Consider the following 17,649-nt stretch of genomic DNA (forward strand, 5'->3'; position numbering starts at 1 on the left):
TCCTGATGGCAGCTCCAGTGCTGCTCAGCTGACAAAGATGGAGAAGCTCTATACAGTCAGCAAAAAAAAAAAAAAGACTGGGAGCTGACTGTGGCTCAGATCATGAACCCTTTATTGCCAAATTCAGACTTAAATTGAAGAAAGTAGGAAAAACCACTAGACCATTCAGGTATGACCTAAATCAAATCCATTACGATTATACAGTGGAAGTGACAAATAGATACAAGGGATTAGATCTGATAGACAGAGTGTCTGATGGACCATGGACAGAGGTTCGTGACATTGTACAGGAGACAGGGATCAAGACTATCCCCAAGAAAAAGAAATGCAAAAAAGCAAAATGGCTGTCTGAAGAGGGCTTACAAATAGCTGTGAAAAGAGGAGAAGCAAAAAGCAAAGCAGAAAAGGAATGATATACCCATTTAAATGCAGAGTTCCAAAGAAGAACAAAGAGAGATAAGAAATCCCTCCTTGGTGATCAGTGCAAAGAAATAGAGGAAAACAATAGAATGGGAAAGACTAGAGATTTCTTCAAGAAAATTAGAGATACCAAGGGGACATTTCATGCAAAGATGGGCTCAATAAAGGACAGAAATGGTATGAACCTAACAGAAGGAGAAGAGACTAAGAAGAGGTGGGAAGAATATACAGAAGAACTATCCAAAAAAGATCTTCATGACCCAGATAATCATAATGGTAATATCACTCAACTAGAGCCAGAAATCCTGGATGGTGAAATTAGGTGGGCCTTAGGAAGCATCACTATGAACAAAGCTAGTGGAGGTGATGGAATTCCAGTTGAGCTATTCCAAATCCTAAAAGATGATGCTGTCAAAGTACTGCTCTCCATATGCCAGCAAATTTGGAAAACTCAGCAGTGGCCACAGGACTGGAAAAGGTCAGTTTTCATTCCAATCCCAAAGAAAGGCAATCCCAAAGAATTTTCAAACTACCATGCAATTGCACTCATCTCACACTCTAGTAAAGTAATGCTCAAAATTCTCCAAGCCAGGCTTCAGCAATATGTGAACCATGAACTTCCAGATGTTCAAGCTGGTTTTAAAAAAGGCAGAGGAACCAGAGATCAAATTGCCAACTCTTGCTGGATCACAAAAAAGCAAGAGTTCCAGAAAAACATGCATTTCTGCTTTATTGACTATGCCAAAGCCTTTGACTGTGTGGATCACAACGAACTGTGGAAAGTTCTGAAAGAGAATGGAATACTAGACCACCTGACCTGCCTCTTGAGAAATCTGTATGCAGGTCCAGAAGCAACAATTAGAACAGGACATGGAACAACAGACTGGTTCCAAGTTGGAAAAAGAGTACGTCAGCCTGGATATTGCCACCCTGCTTATTTAACTTATATGCAGAGCACATCATGAGAAACTCTGGGCTGGAGGAAGCACAAGCTGGAATCAGGATTGCTGGAAGAAATATCAATAACCTTAGATGTGCAGATGACACCACACTGATGGCAGAAAATGAAGAAGAACTAAAGAGACTGTTAATGAAAGTGAAAGAGGAGAGTGAAAAAGCTGGCTTAAAGCTCAACTTTCAGAAAACTAAGATCATGGCATCTGGTCCCATCACCTCATGGCAAATAGATGGGGAAATAATGGAAACAGTGACAGACTTTATTTTGGGGAGCTCCAAAAACACTGTAGATTGTGACTTCAGCCATGAAATTAAAAGACGCTTACTCCTTGGAAGAAAATTTATGACCTACCTAGACAGCATATTAAAAAGCCAGAGACATTACTCTGCCAACAAAGGTCCATCTAGTCAAGGCTATGGTTTTTCCAGTGGTCATGTATGGATGAGAGAGTTGGACTATAAAGAAAGAGGAGCATAGAAAAATTGAATCTTGTGAACTGTGATGTTGGAGAAGACTCTTGAGAGTCCCTTGGACTGCACAGAGATCCAACCAGTCAATCCTAAAGGAAGTCAGTCCTGAATTTTCATTGAAAGGACTGATGCTGAAGCTGAAACTCCAATAGTTTGGCCACCTGATGCAAAGAGCTGACTCATTTAAAAAGATGCTGATGCTGGGAAATAATGAAAGCAGGAGGAGAAGGGGACGACAGAGAATGAGATGGTTGGATGGCATCACCAACTCAGTGGACATGAGTTTTATTAAACTCCGGGAGTTGGTGATGGACAGGGAGACCTGGCTGCAGTCCATTATGTCACAAGAAGTTGGACACAACTGAACGACTGAATTGAACCCACACAATAGTCATTTTGTGAATGAATGAAAAGCTAGTCGCCATCCTGTTTGCTGGTAAGTATGAAGTTAAGAAAGTGCATTCTTCTTTAAAAAAAATTTTATAAAAATCGAACTTTACAATACTGTGAATTGGATAGTAAATTGGCGAAAAACTTTTTAAATTTTTAAATAATTATATATTTATAGGAACTTGCAAAAACAGTACAGAGAAATCCTAATCATCCTTTAGGAGAGTAAATTTTTATTTTGCAAAAGGATGTTGAATATGCTGTTCCTATACATAAAAATTCCTTAGGGCACTTAGGGTATAATTTTATTTCTATGCATCTTTTCAGGATAATTTTGAAATGAAATTCTAACAGCGGTTGGACTCTATGGAACTCAATGCCTAATTCAGCAAGGGTACCAAATGAATAGGCTTTCCTTAGTCTTCATTCATACTGCTATAAAATTGCCATTATATTTGCAAAAATAAATTTCACAGTTATTGTATTTGCAGCTGGTGTCTGGCAGTGATCATGATCCTGCCTTCTTTAATATCTATGATTAAATCACCAGAAGAGATTCATAATGTGGACCCTGTGCCTTTTCCCTTATGAGTAGTGTCCTCTGAAATTATTATAGCAGGAATGAGTAGTAACTTCCGTATATAAAGCTTTACAGAGGCGGAAATAAAGTAGAAAGATTTCTCCTTGGCATTTTTTTGCCTGCTCCTCCAGCTATATAATCTCCAGCTATGTAATCTATAAATTATTCTTAAAACAAAGCATGTTTTGAAAATAGCTAAGTATATTTTATATTTACGTAATATTTTATAAATGCCTCATATTTTTACCTGTTCTTTTGATGGTATTCAAGAAAATAAAATTACTTCAAGGTCATGATGTTCTGCTGTAGCTTATAGGAAAGTAGTCTGTCTTTTTACATTGTCAAGTTAATGAAAAATATGGCCCATGTTACCCTTTGTCCTTTAAATGTCACTTGTTGGGTAAAATATTTCTTTGCCATACAGAGATACATTTAAAAATATTTATCCAGTTGTTTTTCCTCTTCTATCTGTCCCAACAATATGTTTGTGCAAGTAGGAGACAATTCAAGAATCAGGAGCTTCTCCTAATGAAAAAAAATACTTATTAAAGAAATCATGTTCCACTGCCTTTAATTTCAGATGTCAGTTTGATTGATCCTGTGTTCCTTTTATGAAATGCAGTATATGTGAAATGCAGAACTATTTTTAGTTATTCCAGAGCACAAAAGACAAATCGAATTATTTCATACAAAGACATTATAGTTTATGTTATTTGACAAACATGGTTGATGTGGAACATGTATTTTGTCCACTTCACTGATAATTTAAAGTAAATTGTTCATACTCTGATAAAAGCCTAATTATTTGATACTCTTTAGTGTTACCTCCTCTGCTCTTCCCCAATAGCATATTGGACACCTTCAGACCTGGAGGACTCATCTTTTGGTGTCATATCTTTTTGGCCTTTTATACAGTTCATGAGCTTGTCATGGGAAATGAAAACAGTGATTTTCTTTTGGCAATTTAGTCGTAGACATTAAAGAAAGCAGGATCATGATCACTGCCGGCCGCCAACTTCAAATACAACAAAAGGGGAAATCCAGAGATCTCTTTTAGGAAAATCAAGGGAGCATGCCACCCAAAGATGGGCACAATAAAGGATAAAAAATGGTAGAGACCTACTAGATGCTGAAGAGATCAAGAAGAGATGTAAAGAATACATGGAAGAACAATATGAAAAAAGATCTTAATGAATCTGATTACTACGATGGTGTGGTTAGTCACCCAGTCAGACATTCTGGAGTGTGAAGTCAAGTGGGCCTTAAGAAGCACTGCTGTTAATAAGGCTAGTGGCTGCAATGAAATTCCAGCAGAACTATTCAGATGCCTAAATGAGGATGCCATCAAGGTTTTGCATTCATTATGTCAGTAAATCTGGAAGACCCAGCAGTGGCCAAGGACTGGAAAAGGTCAATCCTCATCCCAGTTCCCAAGAAGGGTAGTACCAAAGAATGCACTAACCATCAGGCAATTGCACTCATTTCCCATGCTAGTAAGGTCATGCTTAAAATCTTTCATGCTAGGCTTCAGCATCATAGGAACCAAGAACTTCCAGATGTCTAAGATGGGTTTTGAAAAGGAAGAGGAGCTAGAGATCAAATTGCCTACATTTGCTGGATTATCGAGAAAACAAGGGGATTTCAGAAAAACATCTATCTCTGTTTCATTGACTACTTTAAAACCTTTGGCTGTGTGGAACTGTGGAAAGCTCTTAGAGAAATGGGAATACCAGACCATCTTACCTGTCTCCCGAGAAACCTGTATGCGGGTCAAGAAGCAACAGTTAGAACGCTGTATGTAACAACTGATTGGCTCAAGATTGAGAAAAGAGTATGACAGGGTGGTCTGCAGTCACCCTGTTTGTTTAACCTATATGCTGAGCACATCATGAGAAATTCTGGGCTGGATGAGTTACAAGCCAGAATCAAGACAGGCAGGAGAAACAACAACCTCAGATAGGTTGATACCACTATCACTGGTATCAGTGGTATCAGATGATACCACTCTAACAGCAGAAAGTGAAGAGGAACTAAAGAGCTTATCCATGAGGGTGAAGGAGAAGAGTGAAAGAGCCGACTTGCAACTAAATGTTAAAAAAAAAACTAAGATCATGGCATCTGGCCCCATTATAGCATGGCAAATGGAGAAAAGGTGGAAGTAGTGACAGATTTCCTCCTCTTCAACTCTAAAATCACTGCAGATGGTGACTGCAGCCACAAAATCAGAAGATGGTTGCTTCTTGGCAGGAAAGCAATGACAAACAGAGACAGTGTGTTGAAAAGCAGAGACATTACTTTGCTGACAAAGGTCCATATCATCAAGACTATGATCTTCCCAGTAGTCATGTACGGTTGTGAGAGCTAAACCATAAAGATGGCAGAACACCAAAGAATTGATGCCTTCGAACTGTGGTGCTGGAGAAGACTCCTGAAAGTCCCTTGAACAGCAAGGAGATCAAACCAGTCAATCTTAAGGAAGATCAACCCTGAATATTCACTGTGGGGACTGATGCTTAAGCTGAAGCTCCAGTATTTTGGTCATCTGATGTACACAGACAACTCATTGAAAAAGTCCCTGATGCTGGGAAAGATCAAGAGCAAGAGGAGAAGAGGGCGTCAGAGGATGAGATGGCTGGGTGGCATCACTGGTACAATGCACATGAACTTTGGCATACTCTGGGAGATGGTGAGGGACAGGGAGGCCTGGCATGATGCAGTCCATGGGATCGCAAAGAGTCGGACACGACTAGACAACTGAGCAACAACAAAAGTGTTATCTCACTAGGTTAGCCTTGTGCTTTGTAGTTGAATGTATAGTAATAAACACAGAGGAGCCATTTTTTAAAATGTGTGAATGGTTGAAATGTCATTTTATTCATGTATTAACAATGTTTATTGAATATTTGTGCATGCTAAAAGCTGGGATTCTATTAGTGATAAATCCTCTACCCCTAAGAAATTTGCAGTCCCTTTGAAGGGATAAACAAGTAAATCATCAACTAACCATAACTACTGAGGCTTCATGAGCAGTTTGATTACCTTTAATTAGCGTGAGCTCAATCTATAGGCAGAACACCCAAGCCTTCTAGATTTCCTTTGAAGGAATATACTTCCTGAAAGTGATATTTCTCCAGCTTTTCCAGGCATTAAAGTCACTTTGAGCACACAGGTTCCAGGCTCTTCCCATGAAGACTCTGATCAGTAGGTCTGGGAGTGCTGGGCTATGGAATCTGTATGTATAAATGGCCCCAGTGATACTGATCTGGAAAGTTTAAGATATAGACTGGATATCAAGTATAAGTTATGCAAGATGAGTAAGTTTAAGAGATCTGCTGTACAAAATAACACCTATACTTAGCAATAAGGTGTTGTGAGTTTCAATATCTGTTAATAAGATGAATCTCATGTTAAGTATTCTTATCACAAAACAAAACAAAGGGACACAGTAAACTCTGGGAGTTTTGGGGTATGTCTGTTACTTTGATTGTAGGTATGTGCCCAGAAAAATGCATCTATTTTCTTTAAAATTCAGATTAACCACATCTCTTCCTGGAAACCTTTGCCAAACTCTCACTGCACCCAATGGAGTTGATTGCTGCCTCCTTAACATTACACTGTGACTTATGTGATGCCATTATTCACAGAATATAGTAACTAACTCCTGTGTCTTCATTTTTGCCTTGTCTCTTAAACCATATATGGTCTATGACAGCTCCTAGCAACTGTATAGTCCTTGGAATATAATACACACATAATTTAATGTTTATTGAAATATACAAAAGTTCTAATCTTACAGTTTAAAAAAATTCACTGGGAGTTTTTAAAAAACCTATGATGATTCACTATAAAAGACAATCTTAGGATTCATTTTTAAAATTAAAAACAATGTTTTACAATTTAAAATTTAGTTACAGTTAGTTACTCATCCTATTTGTGACTTTCTAATTTTAATATTTACTAGCTATCTTTTACTGAACATAAACTCACCCCCAATAGCAGAGAATTTTCTAGAAATCTAGTATTTATTCTATAGTCTCACCTATGAGAGATATTTAGAGCTTGCAGCAGTCATGTTAGAGAAAGTCTGTTTCAGGTGCTATAACATAATTTTTAAAGTAAACAAAATTGCTAAGGAAAGTGAAAGCAAGCTGAGAAAAGTGAAGTCAATTATTACAAATTTGGGGGAGGGTTATTTATTTTGAAAGAGGGTTTACAAGGCAACTTATTAAAACATAGACCACAGATTTTATAAATTCTTCAAGATTATTTGTAATAATAAAAATGGTTATATATTTCAAGAGAAATGAATCCAAGACAGATTCTAAAATGTGTACCATGTTAAATTAAAATGCTATTTTTTTCCTAATCACGAATTTAAGTCAATATTTTACTTGGCTCAAGAATGGAACTTTTTCATTAAGAATAGACCTACCATATGATCCAGCTATTCTACTTCCGGGTATTTTTTGAGAAATAAAAACACTAGTTCAAAATGTATATCCACAGCCATGTACACTGCAGCATTATTTACAATAGTTGACATAGGGAAGCAACCTACGTGCCCATGGACAGATGAATGGATGAAGATCTGGTATTTATATGAAATGGAATATTACTCAGCCATGAAAAAGATGAAATCTTACAACTCATAACAACATAGAAAGACCTTGAGCATATTATGCTAAGGGACATAAGGGACATCTGAGAATGATGATCATATGTGGAATTTTAAAAAAACACACAACAAAACAAAACAAAAACAAACATGTAGATGTGGAGAAAAGATTGGTGTTACCAGAAAGGAGGAGAAGTGGGGAGAGGGCAAAATGGGTAAAGGAAGTTAATTTCATGGTGATGAATGGGAACTAGACTTTTGATGATGAGCACTCTGTATGTATACAAAGCTGAATTATAATGTATGTATGAAATTTATATAATAAGACAATGTTACTTAAAAAAATAGAATTTTTCCCTGAGGACCTGGAGACATTTTATAAACTATATTTAGCTGTTTTGTTTAGAAGAGTTTTGCAAATGCAAAGAGCTATAAAATATATGAAGGATAAACATAAACATTTCCCAAAATAATCAGTACTTTTTTCTCAGGTTAGAAAGTTAGAATATTACACTGATAAAATACTTAGAACCTTGCAGTAGTTCATTTGCTTGAGAGAAAAGCACCAGTTTTTACTACTTTGAAATGTTTTCCTATGAGATCAGAGGAAAAAAAAAAAAAAAAATATATATATATATATATATAACTATTTGATTAGTGGTTGTGGAAAAAAATTTTAAATGCCCATTACTTCATAGAATCAAATTACCTATAAATAAACATACCTTTAAATGTTACTCATTTGCTGTAATCAAATGGTATTTATTGTCTTATTTCTTTAAGCAAGGAATTCTACATTTACATTAATACCTAAGGGTTTTAATTTTATAATGACCCCAGGTGAAAAATTAAGGGAACATTTCCACTTGATTGACTCTAAGATTTGACTTAGTTGTAATTTACATCCTTTTTAAAATCTGTTATAAAATACAAAATATACTCCCTGTGGCTCTCAATGGATGTGTGTGAATATGTATGCAATGATGGAGGTGAGGGGAGGTCGGAAGCTGATGGTTATAAGACAATGTAAAGTTTTTGAGATCTAGCATTTATAGCATTAGCATATTTTACAGAGTCTCATAATTAGCACATCTACCTTTATAAGATTCATTATTTCAACTAACAACAAGAAAATGAATTTTCTTTTTTGTGTAGGCACTTTCTTACTGTATAAAATTGAAATTGAAAAAATAAATAATACCCTTGATCAGGGAAAAATCCTGAAAAAGAAGCACAAATACTCTGAGAGATTTACTGAGATGGTAACCTCAGTTTAAAGCTCATGCTCATATTCATGTTGTTTCAGATGGACTTCTCCAGGCCATTTCTTCTTCAATCAGTTATTTTGTTCACTCATAGCATTAGACTCTTCAAAAGTACTCCATATACTGGGTCTTTATATGTTACAAACTCATACTTACACACCCTTGGAAAGTTGCTTTTGCTATTAAAATCCAGTTATTTATTTATTTTGAAATTAAGAAGTAAAACTGTCTCTATTCATAAAATACATGAATCTTACATACAGAAAATCTAAAGGAATTCACTTTAAAAAAATTACAAAATATGCAAGGTCAGCAAGATCATAGGAAACAAGAGCACTATACAACATCAATTATATTTCTATACATTTGCAACAAACAATCCAAAATTGAAATTAAGAAAATTGTTCCATTCAAATTTGGAGGAAAAACACTTTTGCTCTTGTAAAGTTGGTTTGTATATATTCTAGGACTAGAGTTTTACATAAGGAAGTGCTAGGATAAAATTGTGTGTGCATGCTCACTCGTGTCTGACTCTTTGTGGTCCACAGACTGTAGCTTGCCAGGGTCCTCTGTCCATGGAATTTTCAAGACAAGAATACTGGAGCAGGTTGCCATTTCCTTCTCCAAGAGATCTTTCCCCACCCAAGGATCAAGCACACATCTCTTGTGTCTCCTGCATTGTCAGGTGGATTCTTTACCAGTTTAGCCACTAGGGAAGCCAGACTATAATTAACCTGCAGCAAATAATCCCTAGGACCCTTTGGGTCTCTAAATTCAAGGTTTACTAGACAGATTTATAGAGGGTTCTCTTTCTGAGTCTAGGGGAAGAATCATTCTTTCTGTTTTTTTCTCTGCAAAATAATAGATTTCTACATATAATTTCAAGCAGAAATTGGATATATAACATGTTCTTAATAAATATGTGTTTATTGACTAATGTATTAATAAATTGATAATACTTACTAATAAATGTGTTAATTGACTCCAGAAATATGTAGTTAAGTGCCAAAGTTCACACAACATTGGGTGATGAAATTACTTCTTTGAATTTGATAGTTGTATATACTACTTTCAGTATCAGTTTGTTTTCTTCATTGATTTGGTTTCAAGCAAACACCAATGTGACTTATGTTAAGCAAATGAAATTATTTAATCTACCCCTGAATATTATCTGTAATTAGTTTCACACCATATATCCATTCTTCTAATCTTAAGATATAAGCACAGTCTTTTTATGTCAAAACCAGAAAACTGAAAGCTGACACGTTGATTTAATTTAAAGGGGGAAAAAAAAAAACCTCTAAGACTCTGCATGGTCAATAAGGTTCCCAGACTTTATCATCCAACTGTTTTTAATTACTGTCAGTGGTAACAACAGTAGAGAAAATTTCATAATTTCAGGGATGTAAAAGCTGGTATACTTCCTGTTTCAGAGACTGTGCTGTCTTATTTCTGTAAAGCAAACCTAATTTTATAATTCTCCTCCTTAACAGATAGTGATGGCTCCTCCTACCCCTGCCCATTAATTGATGGTAATTCTGGTGTTTACAGTATGGTCCATGAGGCCTTAAAGAATTTCCACTTCACTTTTTACCTCTCAACCAATAGGCCTGTTGCTTCTTCCAAACCCAATTTTCCAAATATACCGACTTTCTGTCTTTGAAAATGTTGCCTTTACCTGGAATTTTCCCTCTTCTCTTTGTTTAGCAAATTTTTATTTATCTTTTTTTTTCACCTAGCTCAAATATTTTATTCCCTTTAAAGCTTCTTTACATGCCTCAGTAAGAGCCAGTTTATCTCTCCTCTTGTCACTTTGTATAATGAATGTATTCAGTGTTTTAGGTGGTTAAATATTCCTTGACTTAGTTGTTTATTTATTTGTATCTTGTTTCATTTTAATTTAGAATTTTGAGAGAGCCTTCGTCTCTCTCTGGAAATATTGTGGCATATCAGACATTATTTATCTCTCTGCTTGAAAAATGTATTTGTAAACTTACTATGAAAAAGAGATAGACCTAACTGTTGAATTAGATAATTCTGAATCCTGAAAAAATGGAAGTCATGTACATCAGTATTCTTAGATTCTCTGGGCTTTCGGTAGGCCAAGAGAAAAATGGAATCAAACTTTATTTTCTTCATTGTCAAATCCTAATCTTGAAATTTAATATATAAATGTCAGTAATGTTTGACTATAAAAATGATAAAACTAAACTTTTAGCAACAATACTGCCCTTGATAGTAATAAGCTTAGAAAAATTGTTAGGGGAAAACTGAGAATCCTAAAGGGCTGACTAGTTATCTCATTTCAATGCAAGCTAGGGAAAATGTGAGACACAATAGTATTGTCTAAGAAAAAGTTAACGTGCACACCCCAGGATAATAATTCCTACCAAGTACTGAGAGAACATGATGTGGCCCAGTGCGTCCTTGTGTGCCTCCCCAGCCCACACCCGAGGAAAGGATCATTTAGCATAAAGAACCAGGTCAAAGATAACAAGGGAACCCCTTTCACCTAAGAAAACTAAGACCCTAAGACATTTAAAGAGGGCTCTTAGACTTCTGTCTTCTCTTTGGAGCACTGCTGGTCAGAGATTTTCCCTGTCTCATGAGCTTGCTGGGCCTTCAACAGCTGCCTTCCTCTTTCAGGTCATCCATCTTTATTTTCAATGTTTTCATTCCTTAGCTTCAGCGATAATGGTTTCTTGAACATATGCACTCATTTCTTCAATTAATGCTTGTGATTAAACTTGGCTGGACTCTCTTGCTAAACCTCTCCCCTAACAGTAACACTCAGCCCTGCCTAGATTTTTCTCTCACCACCATATGGTCCACGGCACAGAAATTATTGCCATTACTTTCTTATTTTTTTTAAATTTTATTTTATTTTTAAACTTTACATAATTGTATTAGTTTTGCCAAATATCAAAATGAATCCATCACAGGTATACATGTGCTCCCCATCCTGAACCCTCCTCCCTCCTCCCTCCCCATACCATCCCTCTGGGTCTTCCCAGTGCACTAGCCCCAAGCATCCAGTATTGTGCATTGAACCTGGACTGGCATCTCGTTTCATACATGATATTTTACATGTTTCAATGCCATTCTCCCAAATCTTCCCACCCTCTCCCTCTCTACTTTCAATATATATCATAGCTAAGTGTATATACATATGCATTATAGCTAATTATACTCAGAAAAATATTTTCCTCTTTGTGTGCATTATTTTGTATATTTTTTCATCTATTTTCTACCTTCTTTCCTTCCTTTATTACCATCCTTTTCTTTCTCCTGTAAAAAATAGACTTGCCCCCTATAAACAAGAAACTCTATTAGATATTAAAGATACGACATTAGGTAAGACACAGTTTTCTGCTCTTTAAGGCATCTTGTTTTATGGGGATGTACTCAAAGAAATTATGCAAGGCCTAGAGAATCCCCTAACAAAGGGTTTGATACTAGTTTTATTATGTAACCTGTTCCTTCCATGCCAGAATAATTGCATTCACTTTACTCTTCACTGATTTGCCAGAATTAAAATCAACAGTCTGAATCACCTGTCCCTTAAATTAGAAGAGATTTATTACTTATAATTCATAGGATACTCGTTCCAACCAGAAGCCCATCTATCAGTAAAGACAGCATTCCAGATGCTTCTGCTCTCTATGATCAGCCGGGCATCTAAATTATAATAACATCCTGGAAAGGACATTTCAAGCAGAGGAAACAGCATGTATGAAGGCATAGAGGTGAGCAATAATAAATTATTGAGCATTTAGTAACTGCCAGGCAATGCTCTAAGCACTGAACATACATTATCCAGTTAATCATCTTAACCACCTTGTAAGACAGGCACAGAGAAGCTAAATGATCTATATAACTTCATACAGCTAGTGAATGACATGGTCACACTTTAAACTAAGCACTTGACCGCTGCTTTATATTATTCCTGACTTCGAGAGTTTGATTTGAGAATTAAGATAGAGAGAATTCTGGACAGCTTCCATTTTGCGGGGGGAACAGGGCTTGGGTAACATGGTATTATTAGTGAAGATAAGAAATAGGAGGAATGAGCTTGGCAGAAGGGTAAATGTAATCTTATATGTAGATATTCAACTGGAAATGACCAGTGGACTCAGAGGAAAGTTTGAGACTAAGTTTGTAGGAGCTCTCAGCGTATGTAAAACAATGCATTGTGGAGGGTTACAAAAAAGACTATGCAGAAAACAAAGATAATATCTGTGGGAATGAACCTGAAGGAAGATTCCCATCTGACAGGTGAATGAAGGAATAGAATCACATAAAGAAAATAAGCAGATTGAAAAGTAAGAAAAAAACAAGGAATCTTTGCACCATAGAAGTAAAGACCTTCTTGGGGTACATTCTTTCTCCTGAAACTTCTGTGATCAATGATTGTCAGGAATTGTTATACCATGAATACAGCATTGACCTCAAGCTACAGAGAAACATATTAACTTTTGTATTTATGGTCTCATAGCAGTGTCAGAGGGCACAGAACTTACATTTAATTATATCCTCCCTTGTAATAAAAAGAAAAATGTTTTCACCCATTCTTTGAGTCCCCTGGTATTATTGATTGCTTTTGTAGAATTTTAAGATTCTTAACCTAATTTTATGCTCTGTATTTTCTCAAGTTTACCTACCACATCTTTATTCATCCAAAATCCACAGCTTCTAGCATCTTTTACTATTCTGGCAAAATCATGTTACTCCATACATAGACTTCATTTCTCTTGTATGTATAGAGTCAGGTAATGATTATTGTCTTTGGCAAACCTTAGTAGAGATTCAGCCTCTGGCTTAATTCTGGTGAAGAGATACTTCCATACTTTTTCTGAATCATCTGTTCCATTTATTAAAAACTCAAAATGAAGTGGGTTCTAGAAATATATTTAAAAAGAAAACAAGAATGGCATTTATAAATCACACAGGATATATTTCTGCACAGCCCTCAAGGGTATCAAAATTTCAAAGCTTAAACACAATTACTTGATGCCACTTAACAAATTTGTAAGTTTAGAAATTTATCCATGTTAATCATCTTAATTTTTGTAATAGATTCCCCTATTTCCAACTCCTGGCTTCCACTATTAAATGCCTTATTAGGTCAATGGGTATGAGTGACTAATAGCTAGACTTTATTGGGCAACTCTGATAAAGAAGGGGATACTTACATATCTTTAAACATTAGTCTTAAATATCTCACTCTGCTCAGCCAGCTTCACAATTTACTCAGAGATAATTACTGCATAATTTCCTATGTCCATTTACACACACAAACACATACACATGCCTGCTTTTTGCCTTTGGTAATCACATACAGAGAAGCAGCAAAATAAATCTGCCACTGGCATTTTAAAGATATGGCATCCAATTCTTAGAAGACATAACATGAAAACTATATAGCCTTAGTGTTACTTTCTCCTCCACTGCTTTGTATGATTAATCTGTACCAGCACTGTGTTTCACTGACTGTGTCAGATGTACCACTAATTACTGCAGTTTAAAATTTAGGAACACCCTGCTTGCATGGGCCCTGGGTAAGAGGGCCTAGCAATGTGTTCATATTATTATATTTTATAAGATTTGCAAAAGGTATTTTAACCACAATCTGTTAAGACTGTAGTCTCTTTCTTCTAAGTTCCCTTCTTGTCTCACTTTCCCTCAGGTGAGCTAGCAGTGGAGTGACCAGGGGAATTTGGGGAATTGAGCTAACCAGCAGTTAAGTTGGGGAAGCTGTGTATCAGGACACAGATCTTCTCTAGGACCCAGTCTCCAACATGTTTAAATCTTTTATGTATCTTCTCCAACATCTTTTCTGTACTCTTTCCCTGAGTTTAGCTTGTCTTGGGTTCTAGTGTTCATTTCTGCTTGCTGCCTTCAGTTCATTTCAGTTCAGTTGCTCAGGCCTGTCAGATTCTTTTGCAACCACATGGACTGCAGCACGCCAGGCCTCCCTGTCCATCACCAACTCCCAGAGTTTACTCAAACTCACATCCATTGAGTCAGTGATGCCATCCAACCATCTCATCCTCTGTTGTCCACTTCTCCTCCAGCCTTCAATATTTCCCAGCATCAGGGTCTTTTCAAATGAGTCAGCTCTTTGCATCAGGTGGCCAGAGTATTGGAGTTTCAGCTTCAGCATCAGTCCTTCCAATGAATAGTAAGGACTAATTTCCTTTAGGATTGACTGGTTGGATCTCCTTGCAGTCCAAGGGACTCTCCAGAGTCCTCTCCAACATCATAGTTCAAAAGCATCAATTCTTCTGTGCTCAGCTTTCTTTATAGTCTAACTCTCACATCCATACATGAATATTGGAAAAACCATAGCCTTGACTAAACAGACCTTTGTTGGCAAAGTAATGTCTCTGCCTTTTAATATGCTGTCTAGGTTGGTCATACTTTTCTTCCAAGGAACAAGCATCTTTTAATTTCATGGGTGCAGTCATCATCTGCAGTGATTTTGGAGCCCCAAAATAAAGTCTGCCACTGTTTCCCCATCAATTTGCCATGAAGTGATGGGACCAGATGTCATGATCTTAGTTTTCTGAATGTTGAGCTTTAAGGCAACTTTTTCACTCTCCTCTTTCACTTTCATCAAGAAGCTCTAGTTCTTCACTTTCTGCCATAAGGGTGGTATCATCTGCATATCTAAGGTTATTGATGTTTCTCCTGGCAATCTCGATTCCAGCTTCTGCTTCATCCAGCCCAGTGTTTCTCATAATGTACTCTGCATATAAGTTAAACAGTCTAGAAACAATAAATGCTGGAGAGGGTGTGGAGAAGAGGGAACACTCTTACACTGTTGGTGGGAATGCAAACTAGTACAGCCATTATGGAGAACAGTATGGAGATTCCTTAAAAACCTGGAAATAGAATTGCCATATGACCCAGCAATCCCACTACTGGGCATACACACCGCGGAAACCAGAATTGAAAGAGACACGTGTACCCCAATGTTCATCGCAGCACTGTTTACAATAGCCAGGACACGGAAGCAACCTAGATGTCCATTGGCAAACGAATGGATAAGAAAGCTGTGGTAAATATATACGATGCAATATTACCAAAAAGAAAGCATTTGAATTAGTTCTAATGAGGTAGATGAAACTGGAGCCTATTATACAGAGTGAAGTAAGTCAGGAAGAAAAACACCAATACAGTATACTAACACATATATATGGAATTTAGAAAGATGGCAACAATGACCCTATATGCGAGACAGCAAAAGAAACACAGATGTAAAGAACAGTCTTTTGGACCCATGGGAGAAGGTGACGGTGGGATGATTTGAGAGAATAGAATTGAAACATGTATATTATCATATGTGAAATTGATCGCCAGCCCAGGTTTGATACATGAGGCAGGGTGCTCAGGGCTGGTGCACTGGGTTGACCCTGAGGGATGGAATGGGGAGGGAGGTGGGAGGGGGGTTCAGGATGGGGAACACATGTACACCCATGGCTGACTCAAATCAATATATGGCAAAAACCACTACAATATTGTAGAGTAATTAGCCTCCAACTAAAATAAGTAAATTAATTTTTAAAAATTAAAAAAAAAAAATAAGCAGGTTGACACTATACAGCCTTGATGTACTCCTTTTCCTATTTGGAACCAGTCTGTTGTTCCATGTCCAGTTCTAACTGTTGCTTCCTGACCTGAATACAGATTTCTCAAGAGGCAGGTCAGGTGGTCAAGTATTCCCATCTCTTTCAGAATTTTCCACAGTTTCTGGTGATCCACACAGTCAAAGGCTTTGGCATAGTCAATAAAGCAGAAATAGATATTTTTCTGGAACTCTCTTACTTTTTCAATGATCGAGTGGATGTTGGCAATTTGATCTCCGGTTCCTCTGCCTTTTCTAAAACCAGCTTGAACATCTGGAAGCTCACAGTTCACGTTTTGTTGAAGCCTGACATGGAGAATTTTGAGCATTACTTTACTAGCTTGTGAGATGAGTTCAAGTGTGTGGTAGTTTGAGCATTCTTTGACATTGCCTTTCTTTGGGATTGGAATGAAAACTGACCTTTTCCAGTCCTGTGGCCACTGCTGAGTTTTCCAACTTTGCTGGCATATTGAATACAGCACTTTCACAGCATCATCTTTTCGGATTTGAAATAGCTCAGCTGGAATTCCATCACCTCCACTAGCTTTGTTCATAGTAGTGTGAACAACATTCTGAACAACATTGTGAACAACATTGAACAGTATGAAAAGGCTGGTTGCCTTAGAAGAACATTTAACAAGGATCCTATTTAGATAGTGTCTTTAGTGTCATTAATTATTTTTTAACTGAAGGATGTGTTCTTTTGGGGAAAACTTACATATTTCACACAAGCAACACACTAAAGCTTTCTCCATGTGCGATTTGCAATAGTTTTACATTTTCAAGTTTACATAGTTTACATTCTCAAGGATTGAATAACACTAGTATCTGAAAGAGTTCTACTCATATGAATGGCTTTTGCTGTATTTGATAACCATAAACTTGACACTCGGAGTATGAACCAAGATAAGTGAAATGTTTGATTAGAGTCAAATTAATTCCCCTCAAAGTTGTTCCACATTATTTGCTTATACTGACACACTATTAATTGGTGCCATGGTCCATTATGACAGCAAACAATTTTATTGTAAGATGATTGTGTTTTAAAATCTTAATGATATAGTAGCATGAGGTGAACATTGCCATACAGTGCATTGGAAATGTTGCTTCATTCGCCAAGGATCTGAGTGTATATATTCTTTTTTTTTTAATGATATGATTAGTCCCAGCCCAAGTGAGGATAATTTATTGAGTATTGAAACTCTAGGAAATTTATTGAAACTCTAGGAAAGCTAAGCATCATTTTAGAGCAAGTAGTATAGATTTTGCATTTCTATTTGGGGGAAATGAAAATTTAGAGAAGAAAACAAATAACAACTATAAA

At 36.6% G+C, this 17,649-nt stretch overlaps 1 protein-coding gene across 12 annotated transcripts in view; it reads left to right on the plus strand.

The window, feature by feature from the left end:
• Window positions 1-17,649, plus strand: part of MAGI2 (membrane associated guanylate kinase, WW and PDZ domain containing 2) — a 1,467,480-nt gene that overhangs the window by 496,950 nt on the left and 952,881 nt on the right. The gene's annotated exons all lie outside the window — the stretch shown is intronic.

Source organism: Bos taurus, chromosome 4, assembly GCF_002263795.3.
Source record: "Bos taurus isolate L1 Dominette 01449 registration number 42190680 breed Hereford chromosome 4, ARS-UCD2.0, whole genome shotgun sequence".
In the NCBI taxonomy this organism is placed as follows: domain Eukaryota; kingdom Metazoa; phylum Chordata; class Mammalia; order Artiodactyla; family Bovidae; genus Bos; species Bos taurus.